Raw genomic sequence first — 23,529 nt, 5'->3', positions numbered from 1 at the left:
CAAAACAAATCAAATATAAAAGTTTTATATGTTACATTAAACATTACTTTAGAAAAACTGACTTAAAAAATACTGCATCACTGACTTAAAATAATTTTTTAAGTGTAAGCATTACATACTTTTTCATCTGACAAATGAGAATAAATCAATCCTTGAGATCTTTGATCATTATTGCTTATTTTTAACACATATAATATAGTTTAGCTTGCTATATTCTAGGCATTTAGTTACTGCAATTAATTTTTCCTAATTCAATTTATATTTTGAACTTTTAAAGCTGGCAAGTCAAATGTATTTGGCATTTTTAAGATTAATAACATTACATTTCTAACACATCCTGCTTACTTAGGGTAAAGTTTTAGCAACAGATCTGGTCATATAGCTTTTTTTCAGATCTCAAAATTTTTTCTGAAGTTCAAACAAAGCACTGAATAATTTCTTTGCAGGAGAGCTAATAGTCTTGTGCTCTCCAGCCTCCTCTAGACCTCTCTGCACCAGAGACAGTTTACTAAGATTCAAGACAATTTCAGAAAAAAGAATGAATTTTGTTCATAGGTCAATCACAATTCATACTTAAGTAGCTATATGACTCTGCTTAGCTGATACCAATGACAAGGAAGACTAAACATTGTATGCAAGGCTTCTGGGCAGCTTCACCATGGAATCACCTGCCACTCTCTGCAGATCGCTGGAGTAGCATTTAAATGCAAATGAACACATTCTTTAGCTGAAGACTCAGCCATTACCATCTAGTTTCCGTCTCAGGGCTGGGAATTTCAAAAGCTGCTTACAATGACTTGGGAAACTAGTTTTAATTTATCTCTTAGTTATTTCCACCACTTTTAAAGCTCATTCTGTACACAGAAAAGCATTTTAAGCACAGCCCAAACTATGCGCACTCGTTTTGAACTGGCCTTTTCTCTTTACTGAGCACAGAGATTCGCCCTTAAGCTCTTCTCCCGTACCCTATGCTTCCACGCCCTGCCCAGGCCCCCCTGGGCCCATGCCCATGGAGCGAGGCTGCTGCGGCTGCAGCCACCCTACTCAGGTGGCCCCCGAGGAGAAAGCATGGGTCGCCCCAGCGGCTTCCCAGCTCCACCTCCCCTTCTCCAGGCAGCCAGCAAATTAACCCAAGTGCCTGCTCCCCAAGCGAGGCCACCACTGCCCAGCCGCGCTCCACCGCGCAGACTGAGCCATGCGGAAGCCCCCCCTCCGACCCAACGCCGCCAGGGGGCCCCGCACCGCCACGCCAGCCACACTTCGCCGGCTCCATCCTGGGGCGTCATGTCGCCCACAGATACCAAACTCAGACCTGGGAAAGGTTCCGCAGGTGAGGCAACGGCTCACGCTGCTCACCTCGTTCCCATACGAGGGTCCCTCTAGGGCCCTCCCGGGAGGTCAGAACATCTTCTGATCCTCCTGCCCGTGGTCCTATGGCACGTCTGCCAGATGTCTTCAGGCACTAATTCCACAAGGGGTTTTACGTCCCTCCAGAGCGCGCACACAAAAATACAGACACACACACACCTACCGCGGCCAGTCAGGCTCTCAGGATTGGGGTCCCTCATGGTCCTGGCTGGGGAACTCGGATGAGCCCCCATATGTTATGCCCAGACTTCGTGATCCCCAAGGACCACCAGGAAGCCGAGTCCGATGCAATAAACAAAAGAGCCTGTTCCATGCTAGCATGGGCTCCTCCCACTCACGCCGGCAGCATGGCGGAAGAGAGAGCGAATTTCGTCCAGTCCAGGGGTTTTACTCCGGTCAGTGGTGATGTCATTGCCTTGGCTAACTCTGATTGGTTGGGTGAGGGCTAGGGATAACTCCGCCCTGCGGGGCGTAGTCGGGAGCTCATCCTCGCTTCGCCCTGCCCTTTCAGAACTAAGGGGGAAGCTATACTTAGCAGATATTTTGCAGAAAGCTTGTAGCCTTGAGCACAGCATAGCTAAAATAACCAGAGGACACCTGGCATGGGAGGAACCAAGGACAGACCAGACCCCCACATTGGCAGAGTGGCTTGCAGGACCAGATAATTAAGAGAAAGCAGTGACTAAATAGGCTGATAAGAATGTACATTAGAATATAGGCATAATTCAGATTGCTAGTCCCCCCAAAAAATGTCTCACTTTCCACATTATTGGAGCAAGCATGCTTACAGAGGCTAGAAATAGCGGAGTTACTTCCTGTAACTTATAGAACAAAGGACCATCTGTGTTTAGTGGAAAATTTTAAGTGTCATTTCTTAATGGGGGTTACAGGAAACAAGATAGAGTGCCTCTGGTTCAGATGGAAAGTGAGGGACAGGATGGAGGAGTCAGTCCTTCCAAGGCCCATTGTTCAATTTCGTTAAATACTTAGTGTAAATTCCCTTGAGGCTAAGTTGGAAAATGATGCTGACATCATCACACAATGGACTACACTAAGATTGGTTCCTCTTTGCCTTTCCCTAATTCACCATGGGTGAATTTCTTCCCTATTTTGCATGTTACCCACATTTCAAGGCCCAGCCAGAGTTCTTCATTATTTAGTTATATTCCCTTCTCATGGTCAGGATCATGTCCTGACTTTCTGCAGTGTACAGAGGGTACCAGCGTGGCTCCTTGTTCTCAATAAATGACAATGGATACCAATTGTCAAATATGGATTAAAGTGTAGTATCAGCTTTATACAAGGAAAGCTGGCTGCTCAGCCTCTTATCTCATACCTCAGTTGAGACTTACCTATGGGTCCTGAGCAGAAAAGCTAGAGATTATTGGATCTCCTAGAAGAGAAAAGACACTGTTTGGGGCAGGAAGCAGAGGGCCAGAGAGCACCCAGCATGAGGGCATAAGACAAAATAGCAAGATAGCAAGAGCCTTGTTCAATGCAATTTTTGATGCTGTAAACTTACCCTAGGTAAAGCAGGTCCTAATGGATTTCAGATGCTCCTTGCCTCATCCATCAGGTGAATCACTCTTCTTCCCATTGGGAATAGGGAGTGAGTGAGGGAGTGGATGGAGAGAGGGAACCCAAGTGTTTGTTTTTATATCCTCCTTCCTTGGAAGTAGAGCAGAAGTTTTTTCTCCATGGCATGTGAGGGAGGAGAAATAAGCAAGCTCCATATTACATAGTGTAAAAGTTAAATAATAATAATAATAATAATAATAATAATAATAATAATATAGTCTCTCAGAGTTGACAGGACCTGAAATTCTGTCTTGTCAGACACTATCATTAGAGATGAGGAAAGAGCTCCATAAAAGTGAAGTAACCAAAACTGGAGGAAGCTCGCCTGTATATTAACGCCTGCATATCCATGCCTTTGAAAATAAATGGAAGAAAATAGGCTTCCAGTTTGATATAACTTTTGCCTTAGTAAAAAGTTTGTGTCTGTGTTTTTGACTTAAAGTATTTGCAAATTTTAAAACACAATTAACAGTAAAATTGAAATCTGGCATGTGAAAGAATTAAAACTTTGGTTTGGTGCACTTAGTATGGATTTACAAGCAACAGTGGAACTAATCCAATTGAGAGATTTAATATTTTCATTTCACTGCCATAGATTTACACAGACCTTGAGCCACAGATCCCTAGGAGGAAGGGTGTCTGGACTCATAGTGCCCTGTTCTCATAGAAAGAATTGGGCGAGCTCAATATGTTAGCCAGGCTCTGTGTGCTGAACAAAGTGCCTGCTGGGATCAATATAAAAATCACTAATACGAAGGCCAGTTACTAGTGAAAAGTTTGACTTAAGGAATTAAAAATAAAGTCTTTAAACACGAGCTTTAAAGTTTAAAGGTGCTATACACGTGATTAGCAAAGAGAGTGATTAGTGGTGTGTGCAGCAGTTTGTTTATTTGTCCATACAACAGTATCTCATTGAATTGTAATAATTTGCTTACTTGCTCTTGTAGTTACTAAACTCATATGGAGTATCTGTCAGATATCAGGTCAAGGGCTGGGCATTGACAAAAAGTAATGATTTGCATTTTATTTATTGTCCTATATAAAAGATTTTGGTCAAGCTGATTGCAATCTTTGGGTCTTCTCAGTTTTCTCATCTATAAAATAGAGGGTGAGGATTAGTTCTTTAATATCTTTTTAAGGCCCAAGATATATGTGAAATAGATATTTTTGAGGTTTTGGAGGAAGCTTGAAAAGTTTAACTTATCAAATAGCTTGAGGTCCTCCTCTCCTTTCCCTAAATCACAGTGTCTTAAGCAAAGAAGTATATTTCTCTCTCATGCAAAGGAAGTAGGGAATAGGCACAGAGGCTTTAATGAGAATTCTACAAGGTTATCAGGTGTCCAGGTTCAGTCATCTCTCTGCCTCTCTGTGCCATCCCGGGCACAGAACCTCTAGCCAAGATGCCTGCTGGCACAGGGATGGCCACATCCAACTGCAGGGAGGGCTGGAGCACACCATCCTTTAGTTGGGAATATTGCTGCTCTCGATAAAATATGGAAGAAGGAGAGAGTAGATGAAGGGATATCCAACTATTGTTTATAAAAGGAAAAATGCACTGGACCAGTTAAACTGGCAATGAAGATTTTATTCTAAACTATTGCAATAGGAGAGAAGGAGAGACTATAACAACATAAAAGATTGAGTTCAATGCTGCTGATACAAAAGGTGGGAGAATTTTTAAATACTGGGGTGAACTAATTAAAAGTACTAGATGATGGTAGGGGAGTGGTTGGTCAATGTGATCAGGCCACCTGTGCTTGCTAATTGTCACTTTTGGAAGTTAATTGTCACTTATGTGTTTACATTAGGATATTACCCTCTCATAGAGATTGGGAGAGAGGGGTGCTACCTTTCTTGATGATTTCTTTCAAAGAATGACTTCCAGGTCCTTGAGAAAGACATTCTTGGGTTGTAGAAGATTTATTTCTCTAGATAATTTACAGTTACAGTTTAAAAAAAATGTTCTAGAAAAACGAGGTGATCAGAGCCTATAATCAGAAATAAATTGGTCTAAGATTCAGTCAAGCTGAGGGGGACTCGTAAGGCCATCTGGGGCTTGTCAGTGCCTTGAAATGTATTCATTGTGCTGCAATTTTGTTTACAATACTAATATCTTAGAAATATTTAATAAGCTTCAGCGCAAATTACTTTCTATAGTGTCCAACATTCTTAGTTCGTGGAATCTGAGTAGGTGGGCTGTACATCACGTAGAGGCAGGGGAGAGCCAGAAATGTAGTTCACGACAGGCGGCCACCACAGGCTGTGATGCTGCGAACAAAGTCTGTGGGGTTTTATGACTCCAGTCAGGCCGCAGAGGTTCAGCCACTAGAAGCCACTTGCACTGTGTGTGAAGACCTCATCTCTGGCTGTGCCTGCGAACAGGCTGCCATGTGCTCCTGGGTCTGGTTACTCTTCATTGATGATGAGCATTTCAGATTGCTGCCTGATTTGAGTCTGTTTTCTCTTCCTCTAAAGGGGACAAGCTCTAATTTTATTTTATTCTTTGTAAATTTGAAAACGAAAGGTCCGCACGGGCTGTGTGGGAGATGCGGCATGTGCCTTTGCATTCAAGGTGAGCAGCAGATAGATGTTTTCTTAATGTGCTCCAGACGCGTTCGGAGGCATAAAGAAGGGAATAGACCTGGCAGGGCAGTGAGCCCGTCTCCCTTCCTTTGCATTGATTGAAACCGCCTTCCTCGAGCATGCCTTTTGGGATTCTGAGCAAACTAATTTTCTATGTTCCCGGGAGCTGATAGTTGTCACAATTCTATTTCAGATTTTTTTTTTTCTCTAACATGTCAGGCCTCATTGTCAAGATAATGCCCCTGCATCAGTTTCTATCTCATTTTTTCTTGGTTAGCCAGGCCAATCCATGAGATCAGGCCCCACCACACAGCTAGGGAGCAAAAACAAAACCCAAAGAATAGCTGTGCTTACATTAGTATTTTACTCTGTGAAGTTACATTTCAAGAAATCTGACTTAACACTTAATGTCTCAATCCATTAATAAGAGGTTAAATTATATTTTTGACTGCATTTATTAATATATATTTTTATGTGTCTAGTGTTTTTCACACATTGAATATTTTGATTACTTTCTTTCACGCCATATGCTATTTTTCATAAGTTTAAAACCCCAAACAATATCAGATATTTAATTTAATTCACATACGTGAAAGATACTACGTATTAGGTATTATGGAATTCCTGCTTTCAAAGAGTTGATGATGGAAGAATACTCTAGGTTAATTTAGTAGAGCATGAAAAGACACAATAGATTAGAAGTTAAATTTTTTTTTTTTTACCAAAAGGCAGAATGGTAGGACGAGAACACTTAAATATCAATACTGAAACAGTAACACAGTCAAACTTCTGAGAGGGAGGGATGTTTAAGGAGAGAAAGAGAGAGGGTGACTATATTTTCATTCAGTAATGGGATCTGTTTTCTGCTCAGAAAATTACCTGAAAATAGAATCAAATTCTTTAAAAAAAAATATATATATATTTTATTGATTTCTTACAGAGAGGAAGAGAGAGAGAGATAGAGAGTCAGAAACATCAATCAGTTGCCTCTTGCACAACCCCCACTGGGATTGTGCCTGCAACCAAGGTACATGCCCTTGACCGGAATCGAACCTGGGACCTTTCAGTCTGCAGGCCAACACTCTATCCACTGAGCCAAACGGTTTCAGCTAGAATTAAATTATTTTGCTATGGTATGAGAAAGAGAGAGAGAGAGAGAGAGAGAGAGAGAGAGAGAGAGAGAGAGAGAGAGAGATAACAAGTGAGCACGGTGCTATAACATGCAAACAGAAAGAAAAAACATTCCTAGGAAAGTAAATTGAAAACATAGCCAAATTTTGGAAATTACTTAATAAAATGATCTCTCCTTACAAGCACCATTGCTAAAGATTACATTTGTAGAGCCCACTGAGCAGGTGTATAAGGAGAAACTATTTTTCTGTTAATAGTAGCATAGGCTCTGAAATACTAAGAAGCAACTATTCCTGACCAGAACAATGTGGAATATACAGAAAGGGTCAGCAGAAATAGAGAAGAGACAATATTGAATCAAAAGACTATCTTTTAGCTCCTTGTATCAAAGTCATTTTTTTCTTCAGAATTTCAATTTGAGGAGTTAGTTATGAATTTCATTAACAGTACAGTAAATTATTCACTGTTTCCATGTATAATTGTTTAACTTAAAGGGAAGTTTTCATTTCATTTAATGTTATTCCTTTATATCCACTTTTAAAATTAATTCTGTCTTTCATTCACTTGTTCACATATTCATTTATTCATTGAATAAATAAAATATAATGTGAGTCCAGTCATGTTCTACCTATTGTGATGTTGTTTTTATAGCAACTCAAGGTGCATTTTTTTTTTTTTTTTTTGTGTGTGTGTGTGTGTGTGTGTTTAATCTTTCTTCTTTATAAATCTTTACATGGTTGACCTCACTTGATTATCCTAGTGAGGAAAGGTAGTAAACCAGGAAGACAGTCCTCCTTACAGAATTCTGGCTTAACAAATGGACCATACAAGATACATTGGAAAAGTGGCAAGCACACATATACCCTCTCCCCCCCGCTCGCCCCCCCAGTATTTTTATTTATTTATTAGAGGCCTGGTGCACAAATTTCATGCACAGAGGGGGGTTCATCAGCTTGGCCTGCAACCTCTCCATCTGGGATCCCTGGTTTAGGCCCAATCTCGGCAGTTAGACATCCCTCTTGCAATTTGGGATGACTGTCTTCTAACCACATCTGCCTGCCTGCCTGATCACCCCTAACCCCTCTGCCTGCCAGCCTAAACACCCCTATCTTGCCCCCTGCTTGCCTGATTGCCCCTAACTGCCCTCCCCTGCTGGCCTAATCACCCCTAATTGCCTGTGCCTGCCTAATTGCCCCTAATTGCTCTCCCATGAAGGCTTGATCTCGCCCCCAACTACACTACCCTGCTGGCCCGATTGCCCCTAATTGCTTCTGCCTTGGCCCCACCACCATGACTTTGTTCAGAAGGAAGTCGGACGTATGGAAGATGGCTGGTTGACCCAGTCTAATTAGCATATTATCTTTTTATTAGTATAGATAGATTATGTAGGGTAGGATTGCTTAAATGGGGGAAAAGCCTTTTTCAGGAGGCAGACAAAAACACATAATCCCTATGTAGTGCATATGACTGATAGCCAGCCATATGCACTACACTGCCAAACTGGTCATTAAAAAATTGACTCACTTTCTTATATCTTACACCAAAAGGCAAAACACCAAAAGGCTTTTGCCTTTAAAACCCCTCCTCTACCTTTGCAGTTCACCCAAAGTAGGTTCTGATTGGTCGATTTCTATGCCAGTCAGCATCAAAAGCCCCACCTCCTAGGCAGCCATTGGCTCCTTGCAATTCACCCAGCTTTGGTTCTGATTGGTTGGTTTCTATACCACTCATTGTCAAAAGCTCCACCTCTTAGTCAGCCATTGGCTTCTTGCAATTCACCCAGATTTGGTTCCGATGGTCAGTTTCTATGCCAGTCAGCATCTCTGGGCCTGATTATAGAGGCAGGGCTGATTAGTAGCGGCAGTAGCTGCTGGTGAGGCCTGGAGAGAGAAGCAGGGTGTTCAGATTCTACTTTTCTCTCAGGGCCTTGCCTAAAGAGATAAGGAGAATTTTCAATAAGCATAGCCCTGAAAAGTATTTGCCTAACTAAAAATGACAGTGTAGATTTTATCTATGCAGAGAAGAATGCGCATGTTCACTCAGGTAGATGTGAGCAACTAGACAACTTGTTGATTGTTTTAACAAGTCACTCTATCTGAACAGTTTGAACATAGAGTTTCTTGGCACAACTTAGTAGGCAGAACAGTAGCAAGTAACTGTTCAGTCTAGAGTAAAAATAAAATCCTTTCAATTTGATAAAAATGTATGAACTCAGTCAATTTAGTTAATTTTTAAATTTGATATGAAACAGATTATTTCATTAATGGAACCTTTCACTTTCCCATCATATTTTGATTCAGTTCTTTTGGCTGCTGGAACAGAGAGCTACTCAAGTTGCCCTGGGAAAGGGAGAATTTGTCAGAGAGATACCAGGGGAGCTATCAACAGTCCGGTAATCCTGGTTCTCATTGCTGATTGACTTCCTCTTCCCATACTTCCAGCTCCAGTAATCCCAGAGTGGAAATCTAATTGCTCTAGCTCATCTTTTCCCACCAGGTCATAAGCAAACCCATGGATAGGGCGACCTTGAGTAACCTGTCTAATTCACTCTGGCTCGAGGGAGGGGAGACAGTAAGAGTTAGGACAGAACACTAATTCTTGATTTTTGAAGAGGTTGTTTGCCTTGGAATGGGCAGTCTGAACTTTGTGCAGTGTGGTTCCCAACTGCATCTAGTGACATGGTAACAAAGGGAAAATTCCAATCTTTGTGTATGTCAAAACAGATTCCATTATCTGGTTAATTTTCCTATATTTTTATAATCCTATATAATAAAGAGGTAATATGCAAATCGACTGTCACTCCAACACACAAGATGGCTGCCCCTATGTGGTCAAAGATGGCCATCCCCATGTGGACACAAGATGGCTACCACAAGATGGCCAGCAGGGGAGGGCAGTTGGGAGGGACCAGGCCTGAAAGGGAGGGCAATTGTGGGAGATCAGGCCTGCAGGGGAGGGCAGTTGGGGGTGACCTGGCTGGCAGGGGAGGACAGTTGGGGGTAAGCAGACCTGCAGGGGAGGACAGTTGGTTGGGACCCAGGCCTGCAGGGGGGGAGCAGTTGGGGGCAATCAGGGCTGTGGGGGAGAGCAGTTAGGGTGACCAGGCTGGCAGAGGAGGGCAGTTGAGGGTGACTAGGCCTACAGGGGAGGACATTTGGATGAGACCCAGGCCTGTAGGGGAGGACAGTTGGGGGTGGGGGGAGTCCAGGCATGCAGGGAAGGACAGTTGGGGCAACTAGGCCTGAAGAGGAGGGCAGTTGTGGGGACCAGGCCTGCAGGGGAGGATAATTGGGGGGAGTCAGGCCTGCAGGGGAGGGCAGTTGGGGGTGACCAGGTCTGCAGGGGATGGAAGTTGGGGTGACCAGGCTGGCAGGGGAGGGCAGTTAGGGGCAATTGAGCCAGCAGGGGGAGCAGTTAGGTGTTGATCAGGCTGGCAGAGGAGTGGTTAGGGGGTGATCAGGCTGGCCGGCAGAAGCAGTTGTGGCAATCAGGCAGGCAGGCAGGCGAGTGGTTGGGAGCCAACAGTCCTGGATTGTGAGAGGGATGTTCGACTGCCTATTTAGGATCCAATGGGATCGGGCATAAAGGGGCAGTCAGATATCCCTCAAAGGGTCCCAAATTGGAGAGGGTACAGGTTGGGCTGAGGGACACCCCCCCCCCTCCCGTACTTGAATTTCATGCACTGGGCCTTTAGTATTAAATATTTATAATTTTTGCAGTTATAAATGAAAACAACCCTATTAAAACCAATTTGAAAAAGAAGAAAAGAGAAAACCTTATTGGATTTTTTATTGGATCTTATTACTGTATAATAAAGGAGTATAATTCATTCATATTTGTTACCACAAGTAATAGGTTTGGTTCACTGTCATTTTATTTTATGCTTTTTGGGTTTTTGTGCTTTTTTTTTGTTAATCCTCATCTGAGGATATTTTTTGCCATTGATATTTCAGAAAGAGTGAAAGGGAAGAGCAGAGATAGAGAGAAAGAGAGAAACATAGATGTAAAAGAGATACATCAAATGATTGCCCCCTGCATGTGTCCTGATTGGGCTGGGGATTGGGTCCGCAACTGAAGTCTGTGCCCTTAACCAGAATAGAACCTGAGAATAGAATCTGCAGGTGATGCTTCAATCACTGAGCAAAACTGTCTAGGGCTTTGTGGTTCTTTTAAGAAATATTTTTGTCATGTGGAATATGTTTTTTGTTACTCTAAATAATTTAAAAAACTTTTATCTTATTAGTATTCAATGTAATTAATGTATATGCCATTAATTACAATATATTTAAATCAGTTTTTCTCTCATTTAGTATCATTTTCTTTTTTCCTTCCTTTTCCTCTTCTAGGTCTCCATGTATTTTAAAAATACATTACATTTATGACACTGATATCTAGAATTATTTAGATGCAATTCTATATTTAAATGGCTTCATTACTGGTTATAATTTTTTAATACCATCATAACTCACCAATTTTTGAGTTTTTTACTTTTATTTTTGAAGTAATTATTTTGGAAAGAGTACATAGGTGTTATATCCTCTGCTCTTTTTATGTCTGAGAATGCCTTTCTGTCATCCTGGTTATACATAGATTCTTTAGATCAGGCCTTTTCCCCACAAAACTCTGCAGACCTTTTTCCAGTGAAAACTTCTGCTGCTTAACGATGTTGGTGAAAAACCTAGACGGGCTTGATTTTATTGTTGTTACTTTGTGTGTTTTTTTTCTGCTCTGATTATATTATTTTAAAAAATCCTTAAATAAAAATAGATGACCATGAAACATCTTGGTTCTGGTATCGGTTATGACCTGAATTGTGTACCCCCTACCCCAAAATCATGTTAAATCATAATCCCTAGTACATCAGAATGTAACTATATTTGGAGATAGGACATTACTTTCATTAAGTTAAAATGAGCCTGTTAGGGTAGGTCCTATTTCAATTCTAGTGGTGTCCTTATAAAAAGAGGGGATTTTGATATAAAAAAGAGACTCCAGAGATGTGCATACCCAGAGGAAAGGCCATATGAAGATACAGCGAGAAGGCAGCCACCTGCAAACAGAGGAGACTAGTCTCAGAAGACACCAAACCTACTGACACCTGGATCTTGGATTTCTGGCTTCCAGAACTGTGAGAAATAAAAGTCTGTGGTTTAAGTTACCCAATCTGTGCTATTTGTCTGGACAGCCCCAGTATCCTTTAACAAAGTTATTTCTGCTGCTTGTTTTATGTGAGTACTTGGTCTTTCCTTCAGCTTAGGAAAGTTTCTGAGTTTTGTTTTTTTCTCTGTTCTCTCCTTCTGGAGTCCTTACTATAGTGAATTGGATCCCTAGAATCTGTCTTCCTCGCCTCTTATCTTTTTGACCCGTTTATCTCTCTCTTTTTCACTTTTACTCTTTTGAAATAGTGGATCTATTGTCCACATGCCTCCGTTGTAGAATTTAATTTGGGCTTTATGGTATTGATTTCATGTGGTATCTTATTAATTCAGAACCCCCTTTCTATTGGCTGCCTGTCCTACTTTTTTGAATGTAATGTCTCTTTGATTATTGTAAAGAATACAAATTATAAATTTGTAAAGTTTTCCTAGTTCATTGGAGGTCATTGCTTTGATTTTTCAGCATGATGCCCTACTGCTGAATTGTCCAGTTGTTACATGCATCCCATGATTTTTCTCTGTGTCCTTATGGAAGGTGGTCTGTGCTTGTCAGATTTAGGAGTTCTCATGGACACCTGTCCACTTACATTGCTGGCCAATAATTCCTTCTCATACAAGGAGTTGTGGGTTAGGTTAGCTCTTGCTCTGTTCTGGTCTTACCTGCACAATATTTAGCTGAAATCCCCCCCCCCCCCCGCACCCCCACCCCCATACATGAATTGCTAAGCATAGGAATATTCTCTTACACGTCAACTTCAGTAATTTAACATTAATACAACATTTTATCTAATCTACCATGTATATTCCAATTTTGTCAATTGACTCAATAATGTTCTTTATAGCATTTCTTTTTCTTCCTCTAGTATGGAAACACATGTAGGTTCAAGTATTTCATTTAGTTGTCTCCTTTTTAAACATTTCTTTAGTCTGGAATATTTTGCAACCTTTCTTTGTCATTTATGACACTTTTGAAGATACAATCCTATTTTTGTGTTTAATAGGAAGTTCCTTATTTTGGAGGTTTTCTGATGTTTCTTCATGGTTAGATTATGCATCCCAGCTTGAATACTGTGTTCCTCTCAAGGTATCACATCTGGAGGCACCTGATATCTATCTTTCCCTCATAGATGATGTGAGTTGACTATCTAGTCAAGAGGTTGTCTGATCTCTTATACACACACACACACATATCTATAAGAGAGATAGGGAAAGGGAGAGAATCATTGATTGGCTGCCATTTCTATGCCCCCTACTGGGGGGTTGAGCCTGAATAGGAATCAAACCTTGACCTTCTGATCCAATTAAACCAAGTTGATCAGATTAAATCTAGTTGATCCAACTAAATCAAGTCATTAAGCCAAGATAAAGTTGATTGAATTAAAGTTGCTTGATCCAATTAAAGCAAGTTGATCAGGTTAAAACTAGTTGATTGGAGTAAATTTAATTGATGTAATTTAATCCAGTGGATCAGGCTAAACCAAGTTGATTGGATTGCTTTCAGTTGGTCCAATTGAATCAAGTTGATTGGATTAAGTGTGGTTGATCCTCTTAGATCAAGTTGATCAGATTAGATCGCTGAGCCACACTGGCTGGGCAGTTCTTTTTTTTTTTTAATGAATAGTGTGATTTTATTTATTTATTTATTTATTTATTAAAAAAAAAAAAAAAAACTAAGTCAATTTTCTAGAAAATATTCCTTTATTAACTTTTGGTCGAGAATATGTATATTTTCAGAAAACTACTCTAAGACCATGGGGATGCCTGCAAGAGAGGAGTTGTCAGGTCTGCTCCAACCACGAAGACAAGAGGAGAAACAGTCAGAGATGGAAGACGCTGACGATGCCTGGCCACACTAGCAGTCAGCAGCTGTGCGTTGCTGCAGGTTGCCCAGGATCAAACCAGGGAGGGTCGGACCTGCATTGCCACCATCTGTCCATCGTCCAGATATCATTGCTGATATGTAAACATAAGAAACTATTTGTCATTGAAACTGGGTCTCAGAACTGTTGGACATTGAAATTGGGACATAAATGTTTTTTGTTATTACATGTTTATTTTTAGTCTGCAGTTGCAAGATTTTTTAAAGAAAAGAAATGGGGAAAATAGTTATAGAGATAAGGAACCATTGAACAGACTGTCAAACTATAGCGGGAAGGCAGGGATGGTTGCGGGGGGGTGGGGGGGGGTGGGGGGTGGGGGGGGGGGAGGGGGGGTGGCGCCTGTAAAAGATCAACCGAAGGACTTGTATGCATGCATACAAACATAACCAATGGATACAAGACACGGGGATTTTATGTACCTAAAAATACCCACAACTCCTCTGTGTCTCTCTCCACAGGCTGGACCAATCTGCCCGCTTTGTTTGTCTGCCTGCTTTCAGTTGTACTTACACAAGCAACTATTGCTGTATTAGTTTCTCGGACCAAATGGCCCCTCAACCCAGTCTCCGAGGGCTCCCTGGGGGTATTCAAATTCCTTGTTTCCCTGCAGAGCTCAGGGCTGGGTGCAACTGCGCTAGTTGCCCTGTGGGTGCTGCTATGAGGGACTGGCTCGTTAGGAGAAAAATGACTGTTTAGGGTTGGAGGTACTGGAATGTCTCAGAGCTGGATTCCTGGTATCCTCTCCCTGTCTTTCTCCCCAGCTTCCAGAAAACTGCACTCCCACTGCACTGCAGCCACGGTGGATGTAATTGAAAGATCCTGTGTACTGGGTTTAGTGAGTAAAAGCAAGAAACATAAAGGCACAGCAACCACATCGCTGGGCGTTCTCTCTCCCCTCTCATCCCCCAGCACTGAGTGGCCAGTGATGAACTTCAGGCTGCCTTTCTGGGAGCAGCCTCCAATGGCTGTGGACTTAGATCTAGATTCCTTGGCTGACAGTATCCTTGTGGACCCCCTTCCACAGTTGAGTGTTATGTGTCTCCCCAAGGGATGCGGACTTGGTAGAGCACAGTTTCCTTCTGATCCTCTCTTCCTGGTAATTGGGTGTCTCTCTCTCTCCAGCCCAGATCCCTGATCCTACTGTTCCCCAGGCATCCTCTGTCCTTCCACAGATTGTCTCACCAGCTGGGTTTAATTTGCCAATTCTGGGTGGCTGTTATTCGATTTACATGTTTCTTCTATCTGCTCCATGAGAAGGTACAGGATACGTCTGCCTATTTGGCCACCATTTTATCTCCCCTCCCCAGACAAATTTTTAGGAGCCCACGGCTGGAGAGGCTGGAATCTTGGTGTTTGTGGATTCGCAGCAGGTTCCTGGCAGGTGTGGCTGTAGGGTCCTGGGTGGTGTCTGAGGGCACCCCAGGTGGAGGTGAGGCTGGGCTCCCATTCATAGCAGCTCTTCCCTTCAAGATGGTGTGGCTTCTCTGGGCAATTTTTTTTTTTAAAGCTGGATTTAAAAAAAAATATTTTATTGATTTTTTACAGAGAGGAAGAGAGAGGGACAGAGAGTCAGAAACATCGATGAGAGAGAATCATTGATCAGCTGCTTCTTGCACACCCCCCACTGGGCATTTTTAAGAGGCGGGGAATCAAAGGATTGTTTGTCTAGTTAAGAAGGTGAATGCAATTGGACATTTGCTCAGGGTTGAAGTGGTGGAAACCAGGATTTTGTTAACAATAGTACAGCTTCAAAACACTCCATAGAAATGATCTGTTTTATATGTTTCTCTGTACCACTGGGCTATTCTTAGCTGCCTGTAGAATAATAGATGCTCAAAAAGTTTGCTGGCTTTGTGCTTAAGTCCTCCACACGCCCTAAGCTTCAGTCACTAGAACTGCAATGACTGATGTTCATCAAGAGCATGACACTCATGTGGAAGAGTCCTGATTCTTAAGTTCTTTGCTTAGGATTTTAGAAATTGTTTGGATATTAGTGTCTTTCTGAGGATCAAAATAAGCTGACAAGGTCTGACTCTCTGGGATAGTCCTGTTGAATTTTAATATCTGGACATGGTCTGTGCCTCTTTTTATTTTTTGGAAATTTCTTTTTGTTCCGGGAAGTGTAAATTGTTGTCTGAGTGATACTGTAAGTATCTGGGATGTGCTTTGTTAGGCTTTGCTCTTTTGGAAACTCTGATGTTTTAAAGATGTTTCCTTACCCCTCACCTTACAGCCCTGAAACCACAAAACTTAATTTATTCTGCTTTATATTAAGTATTTACACATCTGCTTAGAAGGAAAGGGATATGTATTACTTACTTCTATATCACCTTACTAGTGTCTAGCATAGTGTTAGACACTAGCTTGTTAAATTGCTTTTTTCTTGTCTTGCTTTCTTCAACTTATTATCTGCCAACCATCCTTTTCCTTTTGTTGTATCTACCTTATTTGGGTATCCACCTTTCTGTTTGTGGATTTATTTGCATATGTAGGAAGGTTACCCCTTCATGAGCTTCTGAAGTGGGTCCTCATTGACTTAGGCCAGTGGTTGGCAAACTGTGTCTTGAGAGCCACATGTAGCTCTTTGGCCCCTTGAGTTTTTAGCAAAGGCCAGCTTAGGAGTACCCTAATTAAGTTAATAACAATGTACCTACCTATATAGTTTAAGTTTAAAAAATTGGGATCTCAAAAGAAATTTCAACCGTTGTACTGTTGATATTTGGCTCTGTTGACTAATAAATTTGCCAACCACTGACTTAGGCCAAACAGCACTCTCTACGATGCAGCTACAGTGTTTTGTTGAATAACAAACGTGATTTTGGACTAATTGCCATGAATCTCAGGACTTGTTTTTGATAGTCTGAGCTAGAGATGCCCTCTCCCTGTTTGATGTGGACAAAGCAGCGTATAGCCCTGGGATTTGGAGCAGCCATCTTGCATCCACGAGGGGAATAGCTTTAGGATGTGGTCAATATTACGGAAAGCAGAGCATAGAGACAGAGATTGGTTTTCTTGTGGACATTTTTGTGCTATTGGCTCAAATCAAACCTCGATCCCACATTACTCCTGATCTTTCTAGGGATGAGAACAAACACATTTTTCTTTATCTTGTATGAGCTGGGTTTCGTTTGAAACCAAAATCCTTATGACTAATCCACTCTATTTTTAGCCTATTTAATCATAACCATTTGGCAGCCTGCTTCATTGATTTTTCTCCTTGTCTAATTTTTTACTCTATTTCAGTTTCATTTGTTTTTTTTAGGTTTCCAGTTTATATTTGTCAGTAATGATCATTTTTTATAGCCTCATAGAATCACAAAGTGATCAGAAATCAGTTATTTCTACTACCTCATTTTCAGATAATAAAACAAAACACTAATGAGGGTAAGCTATGTACCCAAGACCACTGTCATTTTAATATTTTATTCCTGTCTTAGGGTCATCATACTAACATGAATTGTTAGGTTGTCCTATAATACACAGATGGTGGATTACTAAGTGCAGACTATTCATCCCTCACGAACAAAGGTATTTTTCTAGATAGTTTTCATCTGTCTTTTTCAATTGGTTATCATTTTTAAACTTCTGCTTTTGGGAATTGGGAATTCTTTGATCATTCTTGTTGCCTCTAATCTTATGTCTACTGTATGATAGGAAAGGAATGAAGGTCAGGAAGGCTAATCATGCCTTAGAAGCTGATAACTTCAATTTTGCACACAATATTAAATCAATAGTCACCTAAGAGTGACAATAACTATTATGTAGCATAGATAGACATTGAAGTTGTTTTTACTTTAGTCTTTTTTTCACGTGCTTATGTTTTGGGCCATGTAACTACGTAGGTTGACAGAGTAGAAAGGAGGAAATGAGAAAATATTAGTTGTCTTGTTATTTTTGAAGGTTGTTTTTTGTTAAGTATTACTGAGCCTCATTTAAAAAGTAAAACATATAAATATGAGTTAGATAATGCATTGGGGGAAATTGTGTTCTGGTTAATGGAATTTTCCAACTTACTGAAGGGATATTCTGAAAATCCTTCTTATTGTTGGAATATTTTCCCAATACATTAGTTCATTCAACTTTCCTAATAAGCTACTGTATGGGAGAAAATAATTTTATCCTTCATCAATTTGCATCTTGCAATGCCTCATTTTGAATCATATTAAGTGAAGACATGGAGACCAATGGCTTTGAGCAGTGCTGTAGCTTTGACACTGCTACTTGGCATATTGACATGATTCCTGTTCACTGCTATCTTATTCCTCCAGAAAAGTTGCATTTTCTACCAACATAAAAATAAACATGACCATGTACTTCCTTTGGTCAAGGAAATAGAAACAGAAGTGATGAGAGTCTCTCTGGGTAGAAGCCTTAATTAACATGTTTGAGTAACTACTTCACTCCTCTTGTTCCATAGAAATAATAAGTGCCAAGATAGAGCCTCTGCAGCATAGACCTGCGCTATTTAAAGCCACTGAGATTTTGGGGTTTCTTAATATCACAGCACACCCCAGCTTTATCTGACTGGCTCATAGGGTAGAAGTGGGCAGAGCTCTAATTGCATGCCTACCCTAAACTGTAATAGTTCCTCTCTTTTTGTTTTATTTGAAAGAAAAAATTTCTATTGCTTAAAAAAATGATATTGATGGAGGCGTTTGGCCTTACTGTGCATGGAACCCTAGCATTTAATGGAATTTCAAAATGTTCATTCTTTGAGCTTCCTTGTGATTAGCTTCTCTCAAAAAGTGGAGTGCAGCAAAAGCTTAGTTAATGGAGGGTTTCAATGTGTTCTGCTTTTCACTAATGGTATACACAAGCTGTGCTTATAAATGGACATGTCTGATGGTTTATGAAATGAGGCTCATTGGTTGATAATATATATTATAAAGCACAGCAGTGACACATAATTGAACACACAATAGATAGGATTACTGAGTGGTGGTTATTTTGATAACCGGAGCTTATCATTTCATATTATTTTATCACAATATCTCAATCAATGCTCACACTGCTTTTCATTTAAGACCAGTATTTAGTATGCTAATAGAATTTAAAATGAACAATATTATTTGAAAATTTATGGAGACTCTTTAAGGATGGACTGAATGGGACAGTCATATTTTAAAAATATAGACCCTGAAAGGAAATAATATTGGATTTGGAACTAATTATTGGAAGATACCCTTTGAGAGTCTTTTTCTCTCTGGGACTTGAGCACAAAATTCTGAAAATAGAATCCCCATCTACCCCATGTGTTTACTTAAAAGCATAAAAGTTCATTTTCAGAGGCAAACAATTTTTTGCTACTCAAATAAATGGATACCAAAAAAATGGATAATTCCCAAATCACTTATAGAGTAATGCAATAATCAATAAAAATTCTGTAAGAATGAACTCTTGGTTAATTAAAAGTTTTGCTTACAAAGAAATTAAGAATCAGCTGTTTTTTAACTTGAAAGTTTTAAAAATGCTCCTTCATTTAGCAAGTAAAGTTTCACGATTAATTTTGAATATTATTTTGAAGATTGAATATCTGGCAGCACTTTGGGTGTCATTAACCTGAATATAAATAGTCAGAGTAAAAATAGAGAATGTGAAAAAACAAGTAGAGAATGTGAGCTGGATTGGGCTGAAGGTGCACAGATCCCAGAAGGTGCTCCCTGATGTGTTGGTTAAAAAGCCAAATTATCCATATGAGTGTACTTACCATTTTTGTGTTTAAAGTGATTGCTGAGATGAAATGTGAGATTAGGAAGAGGAAAAAAATGGCGAGGGATCTTCCAGTTGAGTTTTAGTTCATAGAAGCTTTATATTTTCTCTCTCTGTGGTCCAGATGCAAACATCTCCCTGCCCTTTTCTTACTTCTGATCCCAAGTAATGGTCAATTCATCCCTTACGTGGGGAGCATGAACTGGGGCAGTATTAGGGAAGGAATTTATATGTTAGTAAACATTTTTAAAAAATTTATTTTATTGATTTTTTTACAGAGAGGAAAGGAGAAGGATAGAGAATTAGAAACATTGATGAGAGAGAATTATCAATCAGCTGCCTCTTGCACACCCCCCACTGGGGATGTGCCTGCAACCAAGGTACATGCCCTTGACCGGAATCGAAACTGGGACCCTTCAGTCCACAGGCTGATGCTCTATCCACTGAGCCAAACGGGTTCTGGAGTAAACCTTTTTTTTTTTTTTTTTTTTTTTTTTTTTTTTTTTTTTTTTTTAACTTCACATGATCTATTTTCCAGTTGAAATTCTCATTGAATCAGGAATTCTGACTGAGCATCTCTAGCCTAAGGATCTCAGGATTATTAAGAATGAGATTTCCTCTTGGGCATTTTCAGGGCAAGTGTGTTGGACTACATCTTACTTTCAGCTCCCCAAAGCAAAACTCCATATAATGATATGGGGGAGGTTTCTAAAATAAATAAACATTTTTTTATCCTGTTATGTTCAAGTTAATGGTCATAGGCTTGAACTGTAACTCTGATTTATTATGGCTTCCAAGCATTGGTATTTTATGAACACTCGATAAAGAGCTATCACGCAGTCATATTGCCTTACTGGGCCCAGTATAGACTGGATTTACACACTTTTTGTCCATCAGTTCTGTATCACTATGACTATTGTCCCGACTTCTTGGTCTTGTGTATTATTAATGTTTCTGGAGTGAATTCATTGGTTCTGACAGGATCCATATCTTCGATCTATATATGTCTAATGGCAATAATATTATGCTTACATTTGTTATTATATTGACAAGAAAATTTCCCTGGGTAGTCAGTCATGGAAATGGAGAGAGTGTTCATTTTCTGAAATGCATGATGGTATGGAAAGAGCACTAGATGGATGATCTTGAGTTCTATTATGACAGAAATCCATTAATTAAATGCCTTTTTACATGAGTTACTGTGCTAAAAATTCTAGTATATTTTTGTTCTTTGTAAATATCCAAACCACAATATACTGATCCTGATACAAATATTTATAGATACCAGAGAAAAAATGCAGTTAAATTGTTGACACCTAAAATTCAAAAATTGCATATAGTTCATAGATTTATTATGGGATAGGTGAGAAATAATGAGGTAAGAAATAGGGGTGACAAAGTCACAATGTACTTTATTTATATTATTCTTTATTGTTGAATGTATATCATATGTCTCCGTTTTCCCCCATTGATCTCTCCCAGTCTGATCCTGCCTCGCAGTACAGGCCCTCACCCACCTACTGTCTGTGTCCCTTGGTTATGATTATACGCATGCATACAAGTCCTTTCGTTGATCTCTTAAGCCCTTGACCCCTTCCACTCTCCTCTGTCTTCCCTCTGTGGTTTGACAGTGTGTTCCATGTTACAGTGTATTTTAGAAGAAATCAAGAAAACAGCCATTGGGATTCTATGTCCCTGTTAAATAAATTGTTGGGAAACAGCTAGAAACCACTTTTCTGGTTAATGCAGACAACTTGGATTTTGAAACTTATTAATGAAATGGAGTAAAGGAAGTGAAAGGAAAATGCACTTAGTACATTTTTCTTATGACTTCTATTCATCTTTAGGTAGTAATGTTGGTCTTCTAGCAATCAGACCTGATTTCATTAGAACAAATGATGACATATATTCCAGAAATGTATTCAGGTCTTTCTGGGATGATAGGAAGAGCAGGGATCTGGAATTATGAGGAAAAACCCAGAAGTTCCCATTGGGAAGATATTGATGTCTTTGGTTTGGAGCAGGTCAAAAGGGCAGAAGAAGAGCCACAAATGTTTTTAAGTGAACAAGTAGCAGAGTACCAATGCAGGGCTGGGCAGCCTTCTAGCCATACATTGTTAAAAAATTAATGAAAATAACTTCCTGGGTAGCTTGTGACAAGGGTTGGAGGAAGTCTGCATAGTATTTCAAGATTAAGCTCCAGGGATCACAGCAGTGCTCTCACATTGAAATGAGCATGGAACTGAGGTCTTCGTTCTTCAGAAAAGGTGAAATCAAGATTGACTTAAGTTACACAGTGATTAAAATTAATTTATATGCTAAGCATATGAGCTATACCTTGGTTATTTTATTTCTTTAAACCTTCCTTCTAATATTGTGCCCTCATGATGTTAATAAGTAGCAAATAAGCATAGTTTTCTATTAGTGTACATATATCATTAGGCAATGAGTTATGTTTAAATTAGTAATAACGTAAGTGTCTTCTAGCTGATGTTGGTGCCCTGCAAATAGCTGCTTGGCCCTGGTTCTTGTTGAGGGGATGTGAGCTACAGACTTGACCCAGAGTTTCATGAAGACACGAAACCCCAGAGAGGGGAAGAGAGAAAGACAGATGGCCCTGCGCGACTCCTTTGTTTCTTAGAATGGATGGGTAGGATGTAGTGAGGATACAGACCCTCTTCACTAAATGGAAGAGTGGGATATACATTTTATCAAGCCTACAGGGAAAGAAGAATGGGTTCCTTCTTTAATTTTAGAAAGGTCTAGAAAACTTATTGAAAAACTCTTGTTTCCTGATTTTCCTTCAAGAAGATGACACTTTTTTTCCTCCCTAAAAAAAAGTAGCTATGATCTTAGGGAAAAGGAGTTAGAAATATTGATGAAAGATGAATTTTTGGGCTCATCTTTCTCAGGCATAGGGAACTTAGGATGTGTCTTTCGGTGTAACTTTATGTCATCTTTAGGGCCAGCTTCTCTTTCTTTCCTGTCCCTTATGAGGCTGTCTCACCATGCTCTGGGTCATGGATGTTAGGGAATTAAATTTGTAATCACTGCAGAGAAGTAATCTGCAGGTTGGAAATCCTCTCACAGTAGAAACTGTAATGGGCAGACTAGTGCTTGCCAAATGAAAAGGGACTCAGGCGGCCACTGCCCACCTACCATCTCCCCAGCTGCACTGCACTCAGATGCAGCCCATTTTCCTTCCAGACTAAAGTCACACTAAAGTCTGGTGGGGGTTTAACAAGGCTTCATGTGGGTATCCCAGAAGAGTACAGTACCAGAAACTTGGAAATTGTCTTTTTTTGTCCTGATAACAGGACAAAGCCTCACCTGGTTCCTTGACTCTCTCAATACTTTCTGGCAGACTTAGCTTCCAGTTTCTTCTTTTCTGGTATCTTTGCACCCCACCCACCCTCTCTTCAGAGTTTGCTCTCTTCCTCCCAGGATAACACAGTTCTGCCTCCAGTTTATTTTGGTATCCTGTGAACTGTCCCCTTAAGTTTTGACTGGATAGCAATAGAATCATCTGATCATGTTTTTATTATTATAACTAGAGGCCTGGTGCATGAAATTCATGCATGGGGGTATGTGTCCCGCAGCCCAGCCTGCACCCTCTCCAATCTGGGACCCCTCAAGGGATGTCTGACTGCCCGTTTAGGCCCTAAATAGGCAGTTGGACATCCCTCTCACAATCCAGGACTGCTGGTTCCCAACTGCTCACCTGCCTGCCTTCCTGATTGCCCCTAACAGCTTCTGTCTGCCAGGCTGATCACCCCCTAACCACTCCACTGCCAGCCTGATTGCCCCTAACTGCCCTCCCCTGCAGACTTGATCACCCCCAACTGCCCTCCCTTGCTGGACTGGTCCCTCCCAACTGATCTCCCCAGCTTGCCATCTTGTAGTGGCCATCTTGTGCCCACATGGGGGCAGCCATCTTGTATGCTAGAATGATGGTCAATTTGCATATTACTCTTTCATTAAATAGGTTAAGTTTTGGTTATTGTTGTTCCACAGAGAAAAGAGAAGAAACTGGGCTTTAGTGAGGTGGATAGTAAGTAGTTAGTTGCTTTAACTAGAGTTAACTCTTTGCTCATGATGTGTGGCAGGTCTTGATTTATCTAAAG

This window comes from Pipistrellus hanaki (genome assembly GCF_964339955.1).
Source record: "Pipistrellus hanaki genome assembly, chromosome: 3".
NCBI classification, from domain to species: domain Eukaryota; kingdom Metazoa; phylum Chordata; class Mammalia; order Chiroptera; family Vespertilionidae; genus Pipistrellus; species Pipistrellus hanaki.
This window is presented reverse-complemented; position numbering follows the sequence as displayed.